The sequence below is a fragment of the Aulonocara sp. 'chitande type north' Nkhata Bay genome, linkage group LG7 (genome assembly GCF_057382095.1).
Source record: "Aulonocara sp. 'chitande type north' Nkhata Bay isolate Kocher_YH1m ecotype deep benthic linkage group LG7, A_spYH_male_GT1.1, whole genome shotgun sequence".
NCBI lineage: Eukaryota > Metazoa > Chordata > Actinopteri > Cichliformes > Cichlidae > Aulonocara > Aulonocara sp. 'chitande type north' Nkhata Bay.
Window position 1 is genome coordinate 7,351,000 of NC_141350.1, and position 20,816 is coordinate 7,371,815.

The following is a 20,816-nucleotide window of genomic DNA, read 5'->3' on the forward strand; positions in this document are numbered from 1 at the left end:
AAGTGTGCTTCCTGCACCACATATGTACACCTCTAACACCATGCATTTTACTGTGCTTAATGTTATCCACATCAAGATGTGGGCTTGTTTATTTTTGCAATGTGGGTACGATGTGGGGTATTGTCGTTAAATTTGACTTGAATACCCAACAGACAGAAGGCATTCAAAATGAGTTCAAACCTTCAAATTTGAAATGGATCATACATGTTAAGACTATGACAGCTTTTGTTATGGATGTCTTAAAAAATATAAGTTATTTATATATAAGTTTATTTTTCATGTGTTACAGTCTGGCAGTCGTTCCAACGAATGACTTGTAGATAGTAAAGTCACTACATTGTACCACCCTGACGCATCCCTGTCAGACACGTGTGCAGATGTCGACACAGTTGCAGTCGCATACTTTAGTATTTACAACTTTGTTTATTTTATTTTTAAGTGTCAGGTACTTTGAAATGTAACAGTTCAAACAGCTCAACAAATACCAGCAAATACACAAACTGCTCTGTGCAGTTTGGCACACAATTGGAGAAAAGAGTTACTGTGTGATGACTTCAGTCTTACAGATGAAGAAAGATGTAGATGTTAGACGTTGCAGCGGTGCAGGGCAGACTGTGCTATCCATCGTCACTGTTCCAGTTGGTTAGGTACCGTGTGGCAGCACTGAAATTGTAAAGAAAAGACATAGAACTCAAAGAATTCTAAATTATAAGTTATATAAGCGAAAAGATGGTTTGAAAGTTTAAAACTTTTTAAATGCTATTTTTGGGCAAAGTCACTAAAATGAGATATTCTGTATGTACAGTTTTCGTGTTTAAATAATGAAATTAAAGTTCAGGTCATGCTTCAAAATTATAAAAAGATTGTTTTCAATGATTAGTAAATTGATTTGCTTCTAGAAGAACCCTGGTAGGAGTCAATTTGAATTTAAACTAATGATGTTATTTAGTATCATTTGCCAAATTCCACCCTTATACCAGCTTTATATTGGTTGGTGGTTTGAAAATCACCCACGATTGTGCATGTAAATTCTGGTTATGTTTTATAGAATTCACTTGGTTGCTTCACAAAGATTGTGGCAGCACAGGTCAGCTCACCACAGCCCATGCACAATGAAATGAAATCTACTGGAGCTCACAATACGAATTACTATTGGGCTTATTCATTGTGTTTCCCGCTGTACTGCTACACGAAAAATTAAAGTCCCTTCATCTGCCAAATCTGATTTTAATCCAATAAATTTGTTCTAAGATAAGTCTATGCTCTTACATATTTATATTTATAAAGATTATCAGAAGAAGTACATGTATTATGGAAGTATCGATTTTGAAATTATAGCTTTTAGATTAAATTTTTACCATTTTTCTTCAAGCGTTTATTCTAAAAATCTGTGACTTGAATAGTTCTTGAATAGTTTAGTCTTAAGTGTTTCCACATTAAACTGTGCACTCTGCTTTATATGTGGCAGCCTCGAGAGGTTTAAATAACTTGGTGAGAAGAATTCAGTGTGAAATGTGATGCTGTGCAGAGGTGTTCCAGTCCCACAGGCTGTGTTGTAAAGCTCCACTGGACTTCAATGACTCTTTCCCGCCTCCCAACAAACCTCCTTTTCCTCAGTCTTTCTTTCTCTCCTTGTGTTGCTTCCTTTTTCACCCTACCCAGAGAAAACCTACATGATCTTTATAGCATATATTCTCCTTTGGCTATCCTTCCTGTGAGTAAACCTCTGAACCATGCTGTGCATTTCCTGTTCTTAATTATTGTGCAGTAATAAATGAAGTCTAAGCTGCAACTCTCCAGAGTAACTCATGCTGATCTCCACCAGAGAGGCTAGTGCCTTACCAGAGGCATTACAGCTCACCCACATCAGTCTCATATGCTGTGGTTTCACTTCACTAACAGCTTCATATATATATAAGAGCTTAATATAGACTGATTCAGTGATATTCCAGCCATACTGTCAAGGGATTTGGTAGAACAGGCTCTAGCAGACAAAACAAAGTGACAGAGAATGAGTGGGAGGGGAGAGACTAAGAAAGTTACACCAGATTTTCAAACACATGCTGATGTGCCAGGGATGATAAAACCATCTCTCTCAGACAGGCAACTGTGATAGACTTGATTCGGTCCACTCACGCACCCCCACACGCACTCAACCTCCACCTGTTATTCTCACGCTGGTCTCCTGCATTCTTCCCCTCTTCTTCAGTGGCTCAAACATGATGAACAGAAACAGGGGAGAGATGAGCAGCTGGTCTGGTCTCGGCGGGGCGAGGGAACACATTTGACAAAATCAAATCAGGTCGGTCAAAGGTGAAGCCTGCCACTCTCCCTGTGGAGCAGTGAATGCTATCGCTGCACAGATGACCAGAACGAAGTGTAGCTCCATATAAAAAGTTGCAATGCTATTCACTCCCTCCAAAATAAGAAGCTCACGTTCTTTTATGCATTTCCAGGCTTAGCAGTTTAGACCTGCCTTTATTGTTAGTATAGTATATCTATTAAGGATATAATTATATTGTTTCATGTCTGTTAACACAGCTGTCCAGAAGAGACGATTGTATGCCAATTCATTTCCACCTTCTGACATTTGTAACACAGCTTTCACGCTATTTCAGTAAGTATAACAGTTTAATATGCAACACCTTATGGAGCTAGAGCACCAGTTTTAGTCATTACTTAGTCTTCAGTTCTCTAAGAGATTTATTAGAGGGCTGGAGCTGACTTATTACAGTGGGTCTCAGGAAAAGAGCAAATGGAGTGATCTTTGTATCTGCATGCTACAACACCCATGAAAAAGGACTATTAATTAATGCTGTAGGGTGAAAATGTGAAAGTGATCTCAAGTGAGAGTCCTCTGTTCTCCAACCCGGGTGATAGTTGGGGTGGTATCCTTTTCCTTCTGCTTTATGCACAGTCATAGAATCAGGCTCACATTTCCCTTATCAGGACTCATCACCATACCTCATCCTTAATCATCAGAAGCAGGGAAAGGTCATTACCCAGGTAAATTACCTCTTTAGCATTTTATCATTCATTTTTATTATTCTTGTTTCGTTTCTTCTACTCTCCTGAAGGTGGAACGATGAGGCAGGCATCAATTCACACACACTATTTGGACAGTGCTTTTGCTTTAGATATACCAAACTTTCAGCTTTGAAGCGGTGCACTGGAGATTTACACATTAAAATCTTCGTCAAATTTAATTGCCTCTTTGAAAAGTTTTCAGTTATTTCCTGACACTACGTCATTTTATCTTCCACCCAGTTTTCTCTGATGCTAATAAAGTATCCTCAAAAAATGATCAAGTGAAAACTGTAAAATTGTAAGTTGCATTTGCGTTTACTGAAAATGATAAAGCACTCTGACAGTCCAGTGCACTTACACAGCACATGCTGTAAAGCATCTCCTGAAAGCTGGTCATAATTCATATCCCAAACACTCTTGTGTGTACAAGAATAAAACTCACACTCTCTGTTGTCGTTTATCTGTACATAGATCAACGACAAGAGATACATATCTCATTATTTTAACCATGTGCTGGCTCCAAGAACTAATTTTTCTAAGAACCTAGAGTGAAGGAGAGTTGCAAAGAGCATAATTTCTTTTTAATATATTATAAAATGTTACATTTTAGGTAGGTTAAAAAGCTTTGTCACCTCTTCAGTGGTCACTGGGGGTTTTAAATTGATCGGTGTAAAATTGGGGAGCAATGAGACCTGATTTGAAGGTCTCAAATGACTCTCACAAACCAACAAAATAGAGCAAAAGTCATTACATTACTTGAAACCAAGCTTGTCAGTAAAGCTTTTTTCATACATCTAGAAATTTTCATTCTAAACATGGTGACAAACTTCCCACCAAGGTCAGCATTATAATCAGCTGCAGTAATAGAAAGGAGAGATGGGGCAGCTGCTGCCCTTCTAAACTTCTGTAGCTCAGTCCCATTGAAGTTCATCATGATTCAACTTTATATAAATAATAGTTTGCAACATGGGATTCTGTGGATTAACAAAAAAAATGTACACTAACATATCTGGCAACAGCTTAACTCAGTTCACATTTAGTTTTCTGAAAAGAGAAACAAATGTTGATTTTTAATGTTTAATTCATATTAACTATGTTATATACGAAAAAAACATAATTACCATTGTGTTAGTACTTAAATTACTGTAACATTACTTTCTTACGTGCATTGCAATCCTTAAACTTATTCATGGATTTGTCTCTGCCGAGTTATGATGTTAAGCCTGTGAACATCTAAGTCTGATCAAGCAATGACCTCCAGGACGAAAAAATGAAGCCAAAAACTGCAGTTACTCGCTGTTGGAGCCAGCCACTTGAGGCTGGCTCCAACAGCGAGTCAGTCCCCATAGAGCTCCATGTTTAAATGAATGGCATTTTTAAAAAAAACAGGTTTACAGCCTGTTACAAAAAAGCCTTTGGGTCTCTGAATATATTATTTATTCCAATGACTTCAAAGTGGATAAATATTTTTAAAACCCATTTAGGAATTATACTAGTAACGATTACAGTTAGGGATGTGAGTGCTTTGACTGATACATGTTTTGATGTAGGGAGCTGTAGCCAATTGCTGTTGGCTAGGCTTCACCTCCTCTAATTCAACTTACTGAACTCCAGCTCTCCGTGGCATTTGTGTTGTTGATGTCTGCCGGTAAGAGCATTTTAATAGAGTTATCTGACAAAGACTCTAGCCTGCTGTGTCGTACAGCCCATCCAAGGTGTTTGCGCTACAGTTTTGGCAAGTGAAATTCTATAATTTTTTGGTATACTAATTAGCAGTAATTAGAACTCATTAGCAGATTTGTCTGTCTATGGATATTGTGAATACAGCTTGCCAACCAAGCTCTTTAGACATAGCTTATAACATAGCAAGTCACTATCTGGCCCAAATATGGTAACTTCTGGTTCCACAAAAACAACGCGGTGGCAGCTAAAAACCCATGTGCTGAGTCCAAATCTGTGGTCAAAGTTTATGGGTATGATAGGAAATAGTGTGAAAAAAAAATAACGAACAAATGATAAAACGTCCTTCATCCATCAATTAGCTATAACCTACTTGTTCTTTATGGAAATAAAGTTATTTGCTCTTAAAGGAATATCCTACATATCACTGTCAAAATGTACTTCATACTTAGAGTATAAAACAGGTTATTGACTGTGTCTTTATGCTCAATCATTCCCATTGCTCTAGGTTCTTTTTTCTCATTCAAATCCATACTATAGACACTATAATGCAAACCTCAACAGTGCATTGAAGTCTTGTCTGGGTTATTTCAGTGCAACCATACCATTAATGAAAGTGCTGTTTTATCAACAGTTGATGTTAGCTACTTTAAAGCTTCTACAACAGTGATACGGTGTCTGTACAAAGGTTAATAGAAGTGGATAACAGTTGCCAAGCTTATCTAATTAGAACCTTCAATGACCAAGAATTAGTATTTCACAAAATAACCTCATTATCAGGTGGAGTTAAAATGATATTTTTAAAAAAGGCACTTACAGAAATGGCGAATGACAAAGGTGAGAGCCACTGTAAACCTATTTACTTCTGATAATAGAGTTTAGGCTTTTAACTGTGACATGCCACCCACATTCTTTTAATGTGTGGAATATTTTTAATTACATTGACTGAATCTAATCTTTTTGTTGATATTCTATGTGATACTTTTTTTCTTTAAAAAAATATTTGAACAAATAAGTTTTTTGGTGCTGAGTCTGAATTAGTGTCATTTTCTTTTCTTTTATTGGGAGTCAGTGAGAACATATTAAGACCTATATCATCTTAATTACAGTATATGAATTGGTGAGTGTGTCCAGACTTTTGATTTGTATGGTAATCATTTACCAGCTCAAGCATCTCTAACTATATGGCCCCCTTGCCAGCTTGACCAGCTTTTATAATGTGCTGCAGGTTAATCAGTGGTTTGATTCCCAAAGCATGCATTTACATCTCCATCTTTATTATATATCTTTATTATACATAATGCATCTTTCATATATATTCAGTGCAAATATTGGAATGCACAGCATTCACTTTCTTATCTTTCAGAATTGCCGCTCATTTACAGTTCTGAGCATTTGTCTTCAATTTCTGTCCCCATCCACCTCACAGGACTTGCAAGGCCAAACAGTAGTAACCCAACAGCCAGTGGTGTATGTGCACAATTTCCATCTCCCCCAACCCTGTGAAATGGTAGCTATGAATCTTCATTGCATCTGGTGGAGTGGAAAGCAGCCCTCTTCTAAATGACTATTGATGATAATGCCACACTGTAAGGAATGTGAACACAGTATGGAAATGGTACAGCAAGCTGGGTGAACTCGGGGGAGGAGGTGTGGGATAGGATGGAGTACGCTGAAGTGGTATGGATAGGCTTGGAGAGGATGAATCAGCATACAGTTTGAAAGCATTTTTCTTTTCAGTGGAATACAGGGTGTTAGTTATCAATGAAAAATAAATAGTTCCAAGCTTTAAACGTGACTGAATTGGTATCTTAACTTCTCTAGACAAGAACATCCCTGGAGCCCGAGTGATAAAGACATATGCATATGCACGTGTACATTTCGGATGCATTTATGAATTGGTCAGATATTCATGGCTAATTTTCTAAGAAGAATAAGGCAGAACAAAACTGCAATGCGCAATTTTCTTCTTTTACTGTGTATTACTCAAAGTTCTGACCTTCCTGTGAGCATGAAAACAGAGCTGTTGAGTGAAGAGAGCTGCATTTATTATCAAAGACACCAAATAAGTGGCATCCGTGGTCCTCTTCATGCTCCCTTTTTTCCATTTACTGCTGCAAGATATTACTTTTGCAGGCAGCTTCTGGGTCCTATCTGAACTTGTGATATTCACTCCCTCAAGTCCCATACAACTTGTCCTTGAGAAGTTATACAGCCAGCAAAGGATTTATTGGTTTACAAAAAAGTCAAACAGTGCTGCCTAACAATACATGTGTCACTCATCCACCCAGACACAATACCATGAGTTCAGTGGCTTAAAAAAGACAATAGTCTTCTCCTTTTGATTAAAATAATGTGAATTGACCTGAAGTAGAAATTAGGCTGTTTACACACACAGTATTTTCCTGTTAATTAGAAAAGGCTTTTGTAAAATCAGTCTTATTACTATTGTTTGTGTATAGTCTTGGTATTTTCATTGTCTCAACAGTTCATCCTAGGTTTCATTTACTGTTCTGTTTTGTTTTGGGTTAGTTTTTTTTGGGGGGGGGGGGGGGGGGGGGGGGGTTGTGAACCTCTTTCTAAATTCTGGCTTATTCAAAGTGTTTATACGCAAATTGTTACTGATTATGTTTCCAAAGTGTGATGACATTGATTGAGATAAAGTATAATGGGTTGTGATAGTTGGCAGGTGCATGAGTAATTAAATAATAAAGGACAGGGTGGTTGCTATAAATAGCTACAGCCACGTGTAATGGCTATGCAAAAGGATCGCTGCTCTGAGAACCTCACTAATCTGAAGAGGTGGAATTGTGCTTCATCTTTTACAGTTTTTCGTTGACAGATTAATGAAGCAGTCAGGAGTATTCATATGCAAACCTGGTGATAAGGCTATGTCGACATCAATTTGTGGCTAGCTGCAAGAGCAGAAATCAGGCTTGTGCACATGTAAACACATTTCATACATGACTGTGATTCACAAAGACATGTTCTGTGTCTACATATCCAATATTCAGTTCAATTCAGTTAATTTCAGAGTTATTTATATAGAACCAAATCACAGTAACAGTCCCCTCAAGACTCTTTATAATGTGAAGGAAATACCCTACAGTATTGAAGAACACCCTGACAATTAAGCAACCCCAATAAGCAAGCACTTTGCAGCAGTGGTAAGGAAAACTCCATTTTAACAGGAAGAAACCGTTGGCAGAACCAGGCTCAGGACATGACCGCCATCTGTTTCATCTACTGAGACTTTTTATGGACCTTTTAAAACAAACTTATAATAATGATTTACAATAATTCTGCATAGAACTAATGAATGCATGAACAATTCTTTGAGCATCACTTCTAGACAGGATGTTTCAAATGTAAACTATATTTTACAAATGAAAAAAAAGATCCTGAGTAAATATCCAGTCTGACACCATATTTTTAGGGCCAAATATATTAACCTCAGTTGTATTTGAATTAAGAGAAGAAAATTTTATATGCCTGTAGATTAAGTAATTGATGTGTGTTGTTGGGTTTCATGGATACATATAACTAAGTATCATCGGCTTGGCAATAAAAATGGATGGAGTCTTTTCTAATAATATTCCCTATGGGAAGCATGTATAATTTTAAAAGTATTGGTCCCAGAACAGATGAAAGCATAACTAACTTTCATTTGTGAAGAAGACTAAATTGGAATCAGATGGATCCATGATCCATTTATGAGTCATTCTTATCATACAGTATGATGACCAAGTTTGTAACCAATAAATGTATTTCTAAATAATAAAAAAACGTACTACTTACATTGTATCGTAACTTGCTCCCCAGTATTAGAGCAATCCAGGTAATTCCTGATTGTCAAATGAGAAAAACATACATATATTTTAGCAAATAATCTTCTTTTCAATATTTCTGAGACTTTAGCAAATTTGTTTTCACATGTACACTGCATGAGCCACGCCCCAACCCACCAGTAACAAGTTATTTTCAAAATCTTGCAATGGATTACTTTGGTAAGAGTCCTGGTATCTCTAAGTGGATAATATCAACTAAAAGAATGTGAAATCAACCTACAGATTTTCCTTTTTCCCCCCACAGACAAGATGATCAGCGTAGTTGTTGCCTGAGACTCGACAGCGATGAGACCAGTCTTTACCGGAAGCATATGTATCTCAATTTTCCCACCAAGGCCACAGTATCAACCCCTACAAAACGTTATGGACTCTGACAGAGACTACAAGACCCTAATCAGGGCCTTAATACTCAACCAAATGCACAAATCTTCTTGTGCATCATGAAACTAGAAGGTGCTTCTACTTTATTCTTCTCCCTGTTGATGTAGAATACCATGAGAAGGAAGGCATTTATGTCACAGAAGATTTTCTGGGGGCCTTGACAGAACGGATGGATCTCCATTACTGTAATGAGGCTACAGGAATGGCCGCCATGCTTCCCTCATTTACGCCATTCAGTCCACGTCTCCTCTAGGGAATAGTCTTTCCTCCATGAAAGCCTACTCAGTCTTCTTTCTCTCTTTCTTTCTCGCTATTAACTTTCGTTCTCTTTTTACTATCCTAGAAACTTATAAAAGGTGTGTACATTTGAGTATCAGGGAGGAATATCTAACATGGAAATCTTAAGGTTAATGGGGAGTACTGGTACGTGTTTAGCTACTAGATAAAAAAGAGTAGGCAAAATTACTGGAGAAAAGCATTCAGGATGGAATTTACAGCTAAGATAGTACTTATAATCAACCACTTAAGAGATGACTATTAACTTGCAGGATCTTTCCACTTCATTGTTGAATCTGTCTCTCTCTTTGGTGCCTTTTCATTAGAGCACCAAAGATACAACAACATTATCAAGCTTTGGTGAGTTTTTAATTACTAATTTGAGCCTAGACTTTAACAATTAACAGAAGACAAGCTTGCTTCTGTGTGTAGTTTTATTTTTGTTCGACAAGGAGGCGATCCCTTAAAAGGTCAACATTACTGTGGTGATTACTGAATCCATCATTGTCTCCTCCTAGCAGTGACTGGGCACAGTTGACTATGAAGGCATTGTCTTACAAGTTTAAAATAAAGTTTTCAAAAGCTTTGATTTAAAAATGTCAGCATCAGATGATTATGCAAAACTAATATTAAATTAATTGACTTTTGATGTCGCTATCAACTTTCGACCTTTTTTTTTCTGCAAAACGGTGAGACACCCACTTTCATTGTTGTGGTTTCATGCTCACACTGCTCATACCAAATACCAGTAAGCCTTAAAATATTAATGCAAAAGTACAATCAAAGCCATCACTTCCTCAGTTCATTACGACTACAACAATTTTCTGGTTGTGTCAGTACTTTTGTTACAATCACTGTTAATAAGTCTGATAAAGAAGTAGGCAACTTATTTAAATCCATCCTTCATAGTGACTTTTGTACTTTTGTACAAACACTAAATAATAGTTTTTTCAGCACTGATTTCTACTCATTTTGGCAAGAGCAGGCATCATCCTGCTACATCCTGCTGGGCATTTAATGTTACTCAGATAATGATCTTTAAACTTTTGGGACTATTTCCTTTAAAAAATAATAATAATAATAAAAGAAATGATTCACAAATTTAAAAATAATATTTGACCAGTTATTCTACATTTATAATGTTTTGTGTCCTGGTGAAAACTAGAATATTTTTTTCCCAGAATTAACTACTTGGTAGCATTACATGGATGGCTTTCGGGAGGGTTTAGCAAGTATTACCTGTACTTTTTTGCTTTCTGCCTCAAACCAAAGTGTAGATGAAGTTTTCAAAGAACCCAAAATAAATTCAATCTCGTGCACCCAATTCTTGCTGTTTTAAAGTCATTAAATATTTATGCTGTACAGTCATTCTACTCTGAAAAAGAGCAGTTCAAAGACATCATTAAAAGTCCAAAATTACCATGAAATTCCATCCCAAATGAGCATTTGTAAACTTTTGTTTGGAAATAGCATGGAACCATTTAGTCTTTACTGCACGTCCCACAAGAACAAAGGGCTCATGATTTTTTAAGAAGAGTAGCAATAATCTGATTCAAGAGTGCCATGTCAAAAAACTAACAAAAACTAACTCTCACAAAATAATGATGCATTGCCAGTTATAAGCCGAAATCTCAAGGCCTTTAACGCACTGCTTAAAAGAGATAAAAAAAAAACTGTTTAAATACATAACTTAGTCAACAGTCAGGAAAACTTTATCATTACAAAAAGTCCAAATAGAGATTAAAAAGAAAGTCTGTTAGGTTCAGGGTTAATAAAAATTCTGCATCTAAGGGTAATAGGGAAATGCAGTTTATTAGAATCACAAGTTATAGGCATATCAGTCGAGTCAAACAGAAGTATTTTTTAACACAACTTTAGTGTCAGCAGTGAGATGATGGAAATACTTGAAAAATTGAAACTTCCACCCAAAAACTACCTGTTATGTAACTAGATTAGGAATTAGATTAGGAAAAGTTTGTGTAAATCTACAGTATAACGCCATGAAAAAGGTGTTTTTTATCATACTACTTCCATAGCAATTAAGAGGTTAAGTCACAGTCATGTGCTGCTAATCAAATACCTTTGATTGAAGGATCATTAGTGTGACCACCTCCATAAAAGCTAGGTGTGCTGAGCTGGCCCATTCAGGTATGTGTTAACACAATGCCACATGAGTTACATCTCAGAATCTACAGATCATGTAAGTTTTCAAATTAAATATTAAAGTTTGTGACAAGACAATTAAAAGAAAGACTGAACTGAACTGAAGTTACATAGACATTTGGGACAATGTCCTTTGGACAGATAAGACCAAAGTGAAGATATAGCAATGAATAGGTCGGTAAAAACCACTTACCACTTTATCAGTAACAACACCTCATACCAGCTGTCAAGGCCAGTGGTTGACTTATTTTGTAGTGACAGAACCTGGGCACAATGCAGCCATGAACTCCTATAAATAGCAAAGGGTTCTAAAATGTGAGGTCACCTGACAAACAGCACACAGCAAAATCTCCAGTGTTAAATTAACACTGGAGAGTGTCTATATGGGTCCACACCTCTGAGTGTTAAATACAACACTGTTGAGTGTTAAATTAACACTTTTGACAGTGTTATATGTTTAAAAGTAACCTAGTCAGTTTTGAAGATTAACAATGGCTCACACTGAGCAGTGCTGATTTTCTAACACTGGAATATTTCTAACATTTTGAGTTATTTTCCAGTGTTAGAAAATCAGCACTGCTCAGTGTTAGCCATTGTTAATCTTCAAAACTGACTAGGTTACTTTTCATTTAACACTGGAGATTTTGCTGTGCAGAGATTGAGCCATACAACATGACAATGATCATAAACAAACCAGCAAATCTGGTGTATGTAATGCAGGGAACCTGCACTTCCAGAATATTGGAAAATATCCATGTGAAAAATATTGCCTGAACATGCTCCATTTATACAGAATTTCACAAAAGAATGTATAGATGCATAAAATTTCTCTCAGAGTGTCATCCAACCCCAGAAATCAGGGTTTAAATGCTATTGATCCAATTTCAGAGCATACAGAGGTAGAGAATTGCCTGGATATAGAGTTCCTAAAGTCCTACAAAAGCGTGCCTCTTGGGTACCTTTTCAGTCGCATCTGAAATCCTTTCCAGCTTTTTCATTGTTTGCGCACTCTATAACAGGTAGATGAATGCAGGCACTACACAAAGTGAAGTCAAACACAGAGAAGCTTTGGATCTATGTTTGCTCAGCCCTCCTAAAAATGAATAGCTTTAGCTATGTATGTCAGTGCATTAGTGTGAAAGTGCATTAACTATGTTGTAATTTTATAAAATGTGCATTTAATTGCAATCGCACTGCAAATTAAGGGGACATGGTGACTTTACTTTGTCTCCTGAGTAAGATCAAGTAATTAACTCATTGCCAAAAGAAGTCCTATTATTATTTTATTTGCTCTAATTGGAAAACAGGATGTTAAGTTACAGTGTCATAACAGGTCCTCAAATACAGCTTTTATAATGATTGCAATGTTGTGTATATACCAAACAAGTAAACATTAACAGGTAATTAATCACTTCTCAATCTAAAAAGTAATTCCATATTTTGACAAACATGCAATGAATTTGAAAAGCTGTTTGACCAGTTTATCATTTTTACTAGTTAAACACTTATCCTACTGACCTACAGAACACCTACACACTCCTGAGGTATAGTTTTGTCAAATTCAACACGTGTTTTATTTTTCAGGACTTTATAACATCGTTTAGTGTTTTTGTTTTTATTCTGTGTTTTTTTATAAACATCAATGATAAAAATCAGTGAAGCAGTGGGCAGCCACCAATGCAGCGCCCGGGGAACAGTGTGTAGGGACGGTACCTTGCTCAGGGGTACCTCAGGGTAGCCGTTCAGTGGAGTTGAACCCCCGACCTTCCGATCATGGGGCCACCACTCTACCTACTGAGCTATCCCTGCCCCTAAGGTGGAAGTGCGCAGTTTGATCAAATCAAATCAAATCACTTTTACTGTCACATCACATGTGCAGGTACACTTGTACAGTACATGCGAGTGAAATTCTTGTGTGCGAGCTTCACAAGCAACAGAGGTGTGTAAAAATACAATAACATAAGAACAAGCAAAATATAAGAATGGCTAAATCTGAGAATTATATGAATAAATATATGTACAATATAAGAGTGTATGCGCATTACTGAATGTGTATACTAAATATGTATATCTACGTGTGTGTGTGTGTGTGTGTATATATATATATACACATACATACATGTATATATGTATGTGTGTATATATATATACACACATACATAGGGATGGGTATTGATAAGATTTTAACGATTCCGATTCCATTTTCGATTCTGTTTAACGATTCGATTCCTTATCGATTCTCTTATCGATTCTTATTTTTAAAAAAGGAGAACACTAAGGTCGATTAGCTTAGAACTTTGTTTTTTATCTTCTCTTTGAACAAGATAGAAATTTAGGAGTAACCTGGCCTTACAAACCCAACAGTGAGATCTTAAGAGATCCAGCCTACGGCTCTTCAATGGGGTGTCACAGGGTCCCCAGGAAAAAAAATGTAAATGTAAAATAATAAAATAAAATATTCTTCTGTAGCAATAACAAAGTGTAACATAAATTATTCTGTAGCAATTACACAAGAATATCCAGTAATGTCCCTGCCTACAATTAAACACATTCACTTACCAAAGTGAAATCGGGGGCATCTGCTGTGGCAAATGGGTGCAAGCCTTTGACCACAAACTGAGTCACTGCTCGGTGACATTCGTCTATCCTGGCCTGAAAGGAGACGCTACCGGTAGACTGCAGTGAGAACTGCCAGCATCTGAGCCAGACTCTGTCTGTCTCATCATGGTCACCTAAATGCACAGTAATGGCAGGTTTTGTAATAAGGCAGATCGCGCTAACATAATATGCACTGTTAGTTGATTATTTACCTGCCGCATTAACGGGAGAGGACGTGCAAACGTTACCGCTGCTGCTGGGTTGAGATTCACGAGTCCGGAGCGGAATTAAAAACACGACATTCATTTAAGGTTATCGCGTGTTTTGTGAGCAAATGCTTTTGCATATTCGTAGTGTTTCCTCCCTTAAATGAAATACCTACTTTGCAAGGATTGCAAGTTGCCCTGTTGTCATCCGTTCTCGTAAAGTGTAACCAAGCTTTTGAGCATTTGAGCCGCTGGCGCCGTGTTTCCTGCCAGGTAAATGACGCTCCGCAACGTGGTGACGTCATTCGGGGTGACTGGAATCGATAAGGGAATCGTTTGCAAAAATGGCAAACGATTCCAAGGAATTGAAACAGTGGGAACCGGTTCTCAACAAGAACCGGGTTTCGATACCCATCCCTACACATACATATATACATGTATGTATATATACATATATATACACATACATATATACATGTATGTATGTATGTATATATATGTGTGTGTGTCTGTGTGTGTACACATACATACATATTTTAAAAATTAAATAGAATAAACAATAAAATAAAATATACAGAGGTTGGCAGTTGGATATTGTGCAAAACAAGTGGCATTTATATACAGTATGGAGTGCATAATGTTGAAGTTCTGGTAAGTGAAGGTGAGGTGTCTATGACGTGTTCAGCAGTCTGATGGCCTGATGGAAAAAGCTGTCTCTCAGTCTGCTGGTACGGGACCAGATCCTTCAGAACTTCCTTCCTGATGGAAGTAGTCTGAACAGTTTATGGCTGGGGTGACTGGAGTCCTTGATGATTCTCCCCACTTTCCTCAGGCACCGCTTCCTGTAGATGCTCTGGAGGGAGGGAAGCTCACCTCCAATTATCCGTTCAGAGCACCGCACTACTCGCTGGAGAGCTTTGCGGTTGTAAGCAGTGCTGTTGCCATACCAGGTGGTGATGCATCCAGTGAGGATGCTCTCAATGGCACAGCGATAGAAGCTCCTGAGGATGTGGGGGCTCATGCCGAATCTTTTCAGTCTCCTGAGAAAGAAGAGGCGCTGCTGCACCTTCTGCACTGTTTTGTTTATGTGTCCCAACCACGTAAGATCCTCAGCCAGATGTACACCAAGGAACCGGAAGCTGCTCACTCTCTCAACAGCAGCGCCGTTGATGGTGATGGGGGTGTGTACTTCTCTGCACCTCCGGAAGTCCACTATCAACTCCTTTGTCTTTGCGACATTGAGGGTAAGATGGTTGTCTTGACACCAGTGGGTCAGGGCGCTGACCTCCTCCCTGAAGGCCGTCTCATCACCTTTGGTGATAAGACCCACCACTGTAGTGTCGTCCGCAAACTTCACAATGATGTTGGAGTTTCCTTGTTATTTGCCATGAGTCCCAGTTTATAGTATCATCTATAATGAAGTTGTGCCAGCACAGTCTGTTAGTCATTTTGAAAGAGGCACTGTTTTCATCTGCACTCTGCCAATTTGTGCCCATTTTTCATATGTTAAAAAAGTGTTAATGATATATTGTACAGCATATGGTATCACAGGTGAAAAGAAACAAAAACAGAGCAGAGGAAAACTCAACAGGAACCACGATTACCAGCCAACCAACCAACTTCAACTTTAAATTATCTTTACACAGTAATAAACAGTATTTAGTAACCATTTACAATTTTTATGGACATTAGTTGAAATTTTGCAACCATCCATATAATGTTAAAAGCAACATTCATTCAGTAAATGGCATTAAATTTTATTTTATTAATGTTTTAACTTTTGTTTAGTGTTATCAGAATTCAGGAAAGTGAATTCAAGAATTTGAACATCATTCCTTTTTTTTCTGGACAGTGGAGTAATAACGAGACCAAAAGTCCACTGAAAGGCTGTAAGCCTTTTATTTTATTGTATGTAATTTATAAAAAATAGTCCATAATAGTAGTCCAAAACATTTTCCTTGTGGCACTCCGCACTTTACAGCCTTGACATCTGAGTATTCCCCATATAAAAACTGTATTTCCAGATACCTAATAAAACTCTTCATTCACACTACTACAAACAATAATTTCTTCAACAATAAACGATTATGATCAACTTTATCCAGTGCCACTGGAAAATCTGGTAGTGCCACACTCACCACAATAAATAAATTAACAGTATGAGGATGGTTCCTTGCAGGATTATATTACTGTAATCAATATCTATTCCATGTTAAATGTACTAGTTAAAGGGTTATTTATAAAAAAAATTGCAACCAACACAGTACAGTAAAAGGTTTATGCCCACAACCTTTGAGTCAGACTAACAACGTGGATTTTGACTACTACTACTTGCATGCTCAGAGCACCTCACTGAATCATTTCTATGCTCAACACCTGTCTCCGCAGTAGGTCAGTGGCATGAAAGACATTCAGATTATTTAATCGCCAACTCAGCAGCTCTGAAGTGGCTTTGTTTCAAAGGTAACATATTAATATGACAGCTGACCCTTTCAGCAAGAGCGTCCTCCTCAGCAATTAAGAAAAGACACAAACTGCACACTAAACACTTTTAAGTCCATTTAAAATGATAAGAGGACTTTCTTTTTATGTGTGGGCTTTTTGGAATATTTGGTATATGTTTAATGACCTGATGTAACTAAGTAATTGTGCAGACTCTAGTTTCATTTTTTTCATTATAGAAAAACAGATCCAAATTTAGAGGATTGCAACTGACATCTTTACTGATCTTGTTTTCAACAAGAATCACCTTGGTGAGACATTCAGTGCCAAAAGGATTTCTAGTAGACAGTCTGTGAGTCCAGTGTGGCCATTTAAAGCAGCCCACTATACAAATCAAATTAAACTGTCCGGGTAGTTGAATTCAATAATTTATTTAGTATTTTCTTTTACTGTTGGACTGTTGGACTGTGCGTTGTAGAAGCATAGGCCCATATTTTTTTAATTAATCACTATATAAATGGGGAATGAGAAAATGAATTATAGTACAGTAATATGAGTATTTCATATTTAGTCAAATTGGCTACTGACAGAAAAGTAACTATAATTTTCTCAGTAGTGGAGCTTTCATTTTATGTTAATCTGTACATTAAAAGGGTTGAATATTTTATTATTATTTATTCATTTCATGAATTTATATAGACTTAAACTTTTCTCACTTGGCTTTCCATTTGGTTGTCAAAAAGATTCAAAAAACAAAAAAACAACTTCAGATAGGAAAAGTTTGTTTCATGGAGTACTCTGGGAACCCACATGTTTCTGTATCTAATTTAACTACCTCATAATCTAACTTCGTTTTAAGCAATTACCAGAGATGACTCAGCATCATGGAGTAGCCCTGAACTATTTATTTTTCACTTTCATTTTCTTCCTGTTAGGAATTTATATATCTGTAGTGTTCTCCCTGCTCTGCCCGTTCCCGACCATTCACGATGGTGCTCATCTCTGAGTGGGAGTAAGCTTTCGTTTTTGTGCAGTGGGTTCTTTGCTTATTTATTACATTTTGAGATTGCAGTAAATAAACTATTTCATGCTTGCTTCAAAAGGCATTGCCTATAGTGACCAAGATAGCACCACTGACTTTGATTTCTTGCGCAGGTTATTGTGATTATTATGATTTTTGTGTTTTATTTTTGCTGTTTCAGTGATTTTCTGTAGCCTGTCTAGTCCAATTCAGTATTCTTACACAAATGTGGTCATGACAAGAAGCTAATTTTAGCAAAGATGCTTTGGTGATGTCTCTGATCATATCATTAAGTCAGACAAGCCTGAAACACAACCCAATTATTATGCATATTTAATTTCCCACATTAACAAATGCTAGATATTTTGTATTTTAAAGAGCTACAGGCCACAATGCAAAAAAGAAGAAGAAGAAGAAGAACAGAAGCCAAACGATAGGTTGCCAGCATAGCTTATTTCATCTTGCATTTTCACACTGTTTCATCTACCAATCAACTTAACACATGCCTTGAGATGAATGGAATCCATTATCTTTCCTTGGCTTTGAAGGTCAGCCAACTAACTTTTAAAGTTATTGTCCAAAAAAGGACACAGCAGTGGTGGGAAAACATTTCCACTTTCAAGAGTTACCTCACTGGATGTCTGAAATTTCTCATTTGGAGTTGACGGGGTGCTGCTGGGAGTGGAGCAGCATCACTCAGGGACAGCTCTCTGGCTGTGGCTCCTATCTCTCATTTTCTCTCTCTTCTCTGCAAATACGCCCCCATACCTGCTCACATAACCCAAAGAAAGCCAGGCTGTGCTGCAGTGTGGGCTCCCTACTCACAACAACACAGCATGCTGGCAGGTTCGCAACAGAGAGGTACTATAGCCGTGCTTCAGAACACTCTCATTGTGCCAGGTGATATATATTTGCTGCTGTGAAACTATGACTGCTTGGCCTCTTGTTGGTGGTTGTGGTATGGCCTTGATAAGTAAAGTACAGAGTGTGATTCTACAATGTTCTCAATATGCATTCAATAGGAAGCAAAGTAAACAAGATGAGAGTGGTGTAATAAGCTTGCAAGATATGGTTGCAGAGTCTTAATTGGTAAGGATTTGAGAAAATGGTTTGGTAAATTTTTCTACAACCCTAATGACATTTCCATGAGCCATGGCCCATGACAATGCTCTTTAGTCCTCAGACATTCATGAAGCAATTAATAGCTGACTTAGAGGGATTACACAACATGAACGCGCCTTTGTTTTGGTGACCTTGGAGAGGTTGACTAATCTCTCTAATTGAGTAGTTGTAAACACTATTGTTCCAAATCTGTTCCAATGTCAATTTGCTCATGTTTGTTGATGAGTTCTTGCAGAGAATCTCAAAGTGGTCTCACCGAGTGTAGGTATTACGATGATCTATTTATCTAGAAGCGATCCAGCACCACATGACACCCTTTCCATGTGATATAAGGCAACCATGGCTATAATTAATGTATGCAAACCAAAGAAAGAAAAATAACTTTGCTTGTAAGTCACATGTAATATTAAAATTGTGTTTTCAGTGTTCTCCTGTCTGTAGCACTCGGCGCAGCAGCAGGAAAAATGATACTAAATATTCATACTTTAATAGTATTTTGACATTTTACAATGCAGTGATGGATTTCCCTGTCTATACCCTCCTTGAAAATCCAGTTTCATACATATTTAATAAGGTCGTCTAAACAATTTTTACATTTTGTCATCTTCAATGATGCATGCCATCAAACTCATAGGGAAAGTGCTTCATCCCACCCCTATTGTTCTCACTACCATCACCACCACGCCCAGTTTGCTATACTGCCAACTTTCACGGGTCTGTATTTATTATCAAATCTTTTAACCTTGGCTCAAATGGATGACTGCAGTCCCCAAGCGCCTATAATGGAGCACGTTCATATGATATATTAGTTAAACTAAGACATGAATTTGAATGACATGATTCCACCTGTCAAAAAACATGATTAGAGAGTGTAGATGCGACTGAGTTAAGTGGGATACATTAATCACAGCATCCCCGAGGCTGTTTCAGTGCATGCTAAAGTAAATGTTCCTGTTCATCCGCAACTGTAGAATATTAATGCAGACGACACATGTTCCCGGAAAAAATCGGTATACAAATGAACAGCGATGGCTATACAATACCTGGCAACACTGTCAAATACATCTAAATCAGATCCACTTGCATATTTTAGTATATGTAGGCTATTTTTGTTGATGGTTTGCTCCTCCATCTCAGCACGTGAAAACTGAAAGCATGGAGTGCAAAGTGTACAATGACAGCAAGAAGAAATATAGAACCTCCTTTTTGTGAATCGCATGAATGTGTGTATCCTTGTGAATGATGGCCCGAGACATTGTCCTGGACCCAAATTAACCTGTGCAGTATCAATGAACAGCTTTTGACAGTCCATTTCATTCCAACAGAGACATTATAACCTTGCTGCTAGCAAATCAACTGAGAAAAAAAAATATGGAAAATGACACTTACAGTAAGATACAATGAGTGTCAGCATTGACACACTCACCCGTCTTTCTGTTTCTCTCTTTCGCACTCACAGACACACACATCTTTGACTCAAGCACCCAGATCTCATCCTGCAGAAAACTCACAATTAATTCCTTTAATAGGATTTTGCTTCCTCTTTTCTCCTAAATTTATCTCACTACGTCGGTCAGAGGAAAAGATAACCTTTGATAAATGAACACTTAAAGTAGTGCAAACACCAAATAGAGATTATATTAAATAGTCGCAAAGAGTATTGTTTGATGTCTTTCTCCATCTGTAGCCACAGGCTTTCAGAGCATTCATACAAGCAAAACCTCATTAATTTGGATAAGATGTTGAATTAACTATTTAAACGTTTTATTTATACATAATATATTATATATAAGAAGATTATAGTGTTATTGTGGCCTGCATAACATAACTTGAGTTTCTAGAGCAACTTTTTTGTTTATAGTAGCTTTCATGGTTGAAATACTTGGTGAAACTCTTCAATAAGTTTACAGCCAGTAGCATTTGACTTTAGTTCTAGTGAGTCAATGTCACCATTTAATATTGATTTATATATTTAACCGCTTTCACAGTCAAAACACGTCATACAAAATTGCATTGGGATTTTTCAAAGTAGTATATGGCATCATGATTCTT

At 37.2% G+C, this 20,816-nt stretch overlaps 1 long non-coding RNA gene across 1 annotated transcript; it reads right to left on the reverse strand.

Moving 5' to 3' along the window:
• Nucleotides 1-394: 394 nt before the first annotated feature.
• LOC147324428 (uncharacterized) lies at nucleotides 395-14,387 on the reverse strand. Its single transcript, XR_015130537.1, has 3 exons — nucleotides 13,935-14,387; nucleotides 8,506-8,552; nucleotides 395-663 (listed from the first exon to the last, which is right to left on the reverse strand). It is a non-coding gene; the product is annotated as an uncharacterized LOC147324428 (long non-coding RNA).
• Nucleotides 14,388-20,816: the final 6,429 nt, after the last annotated feature.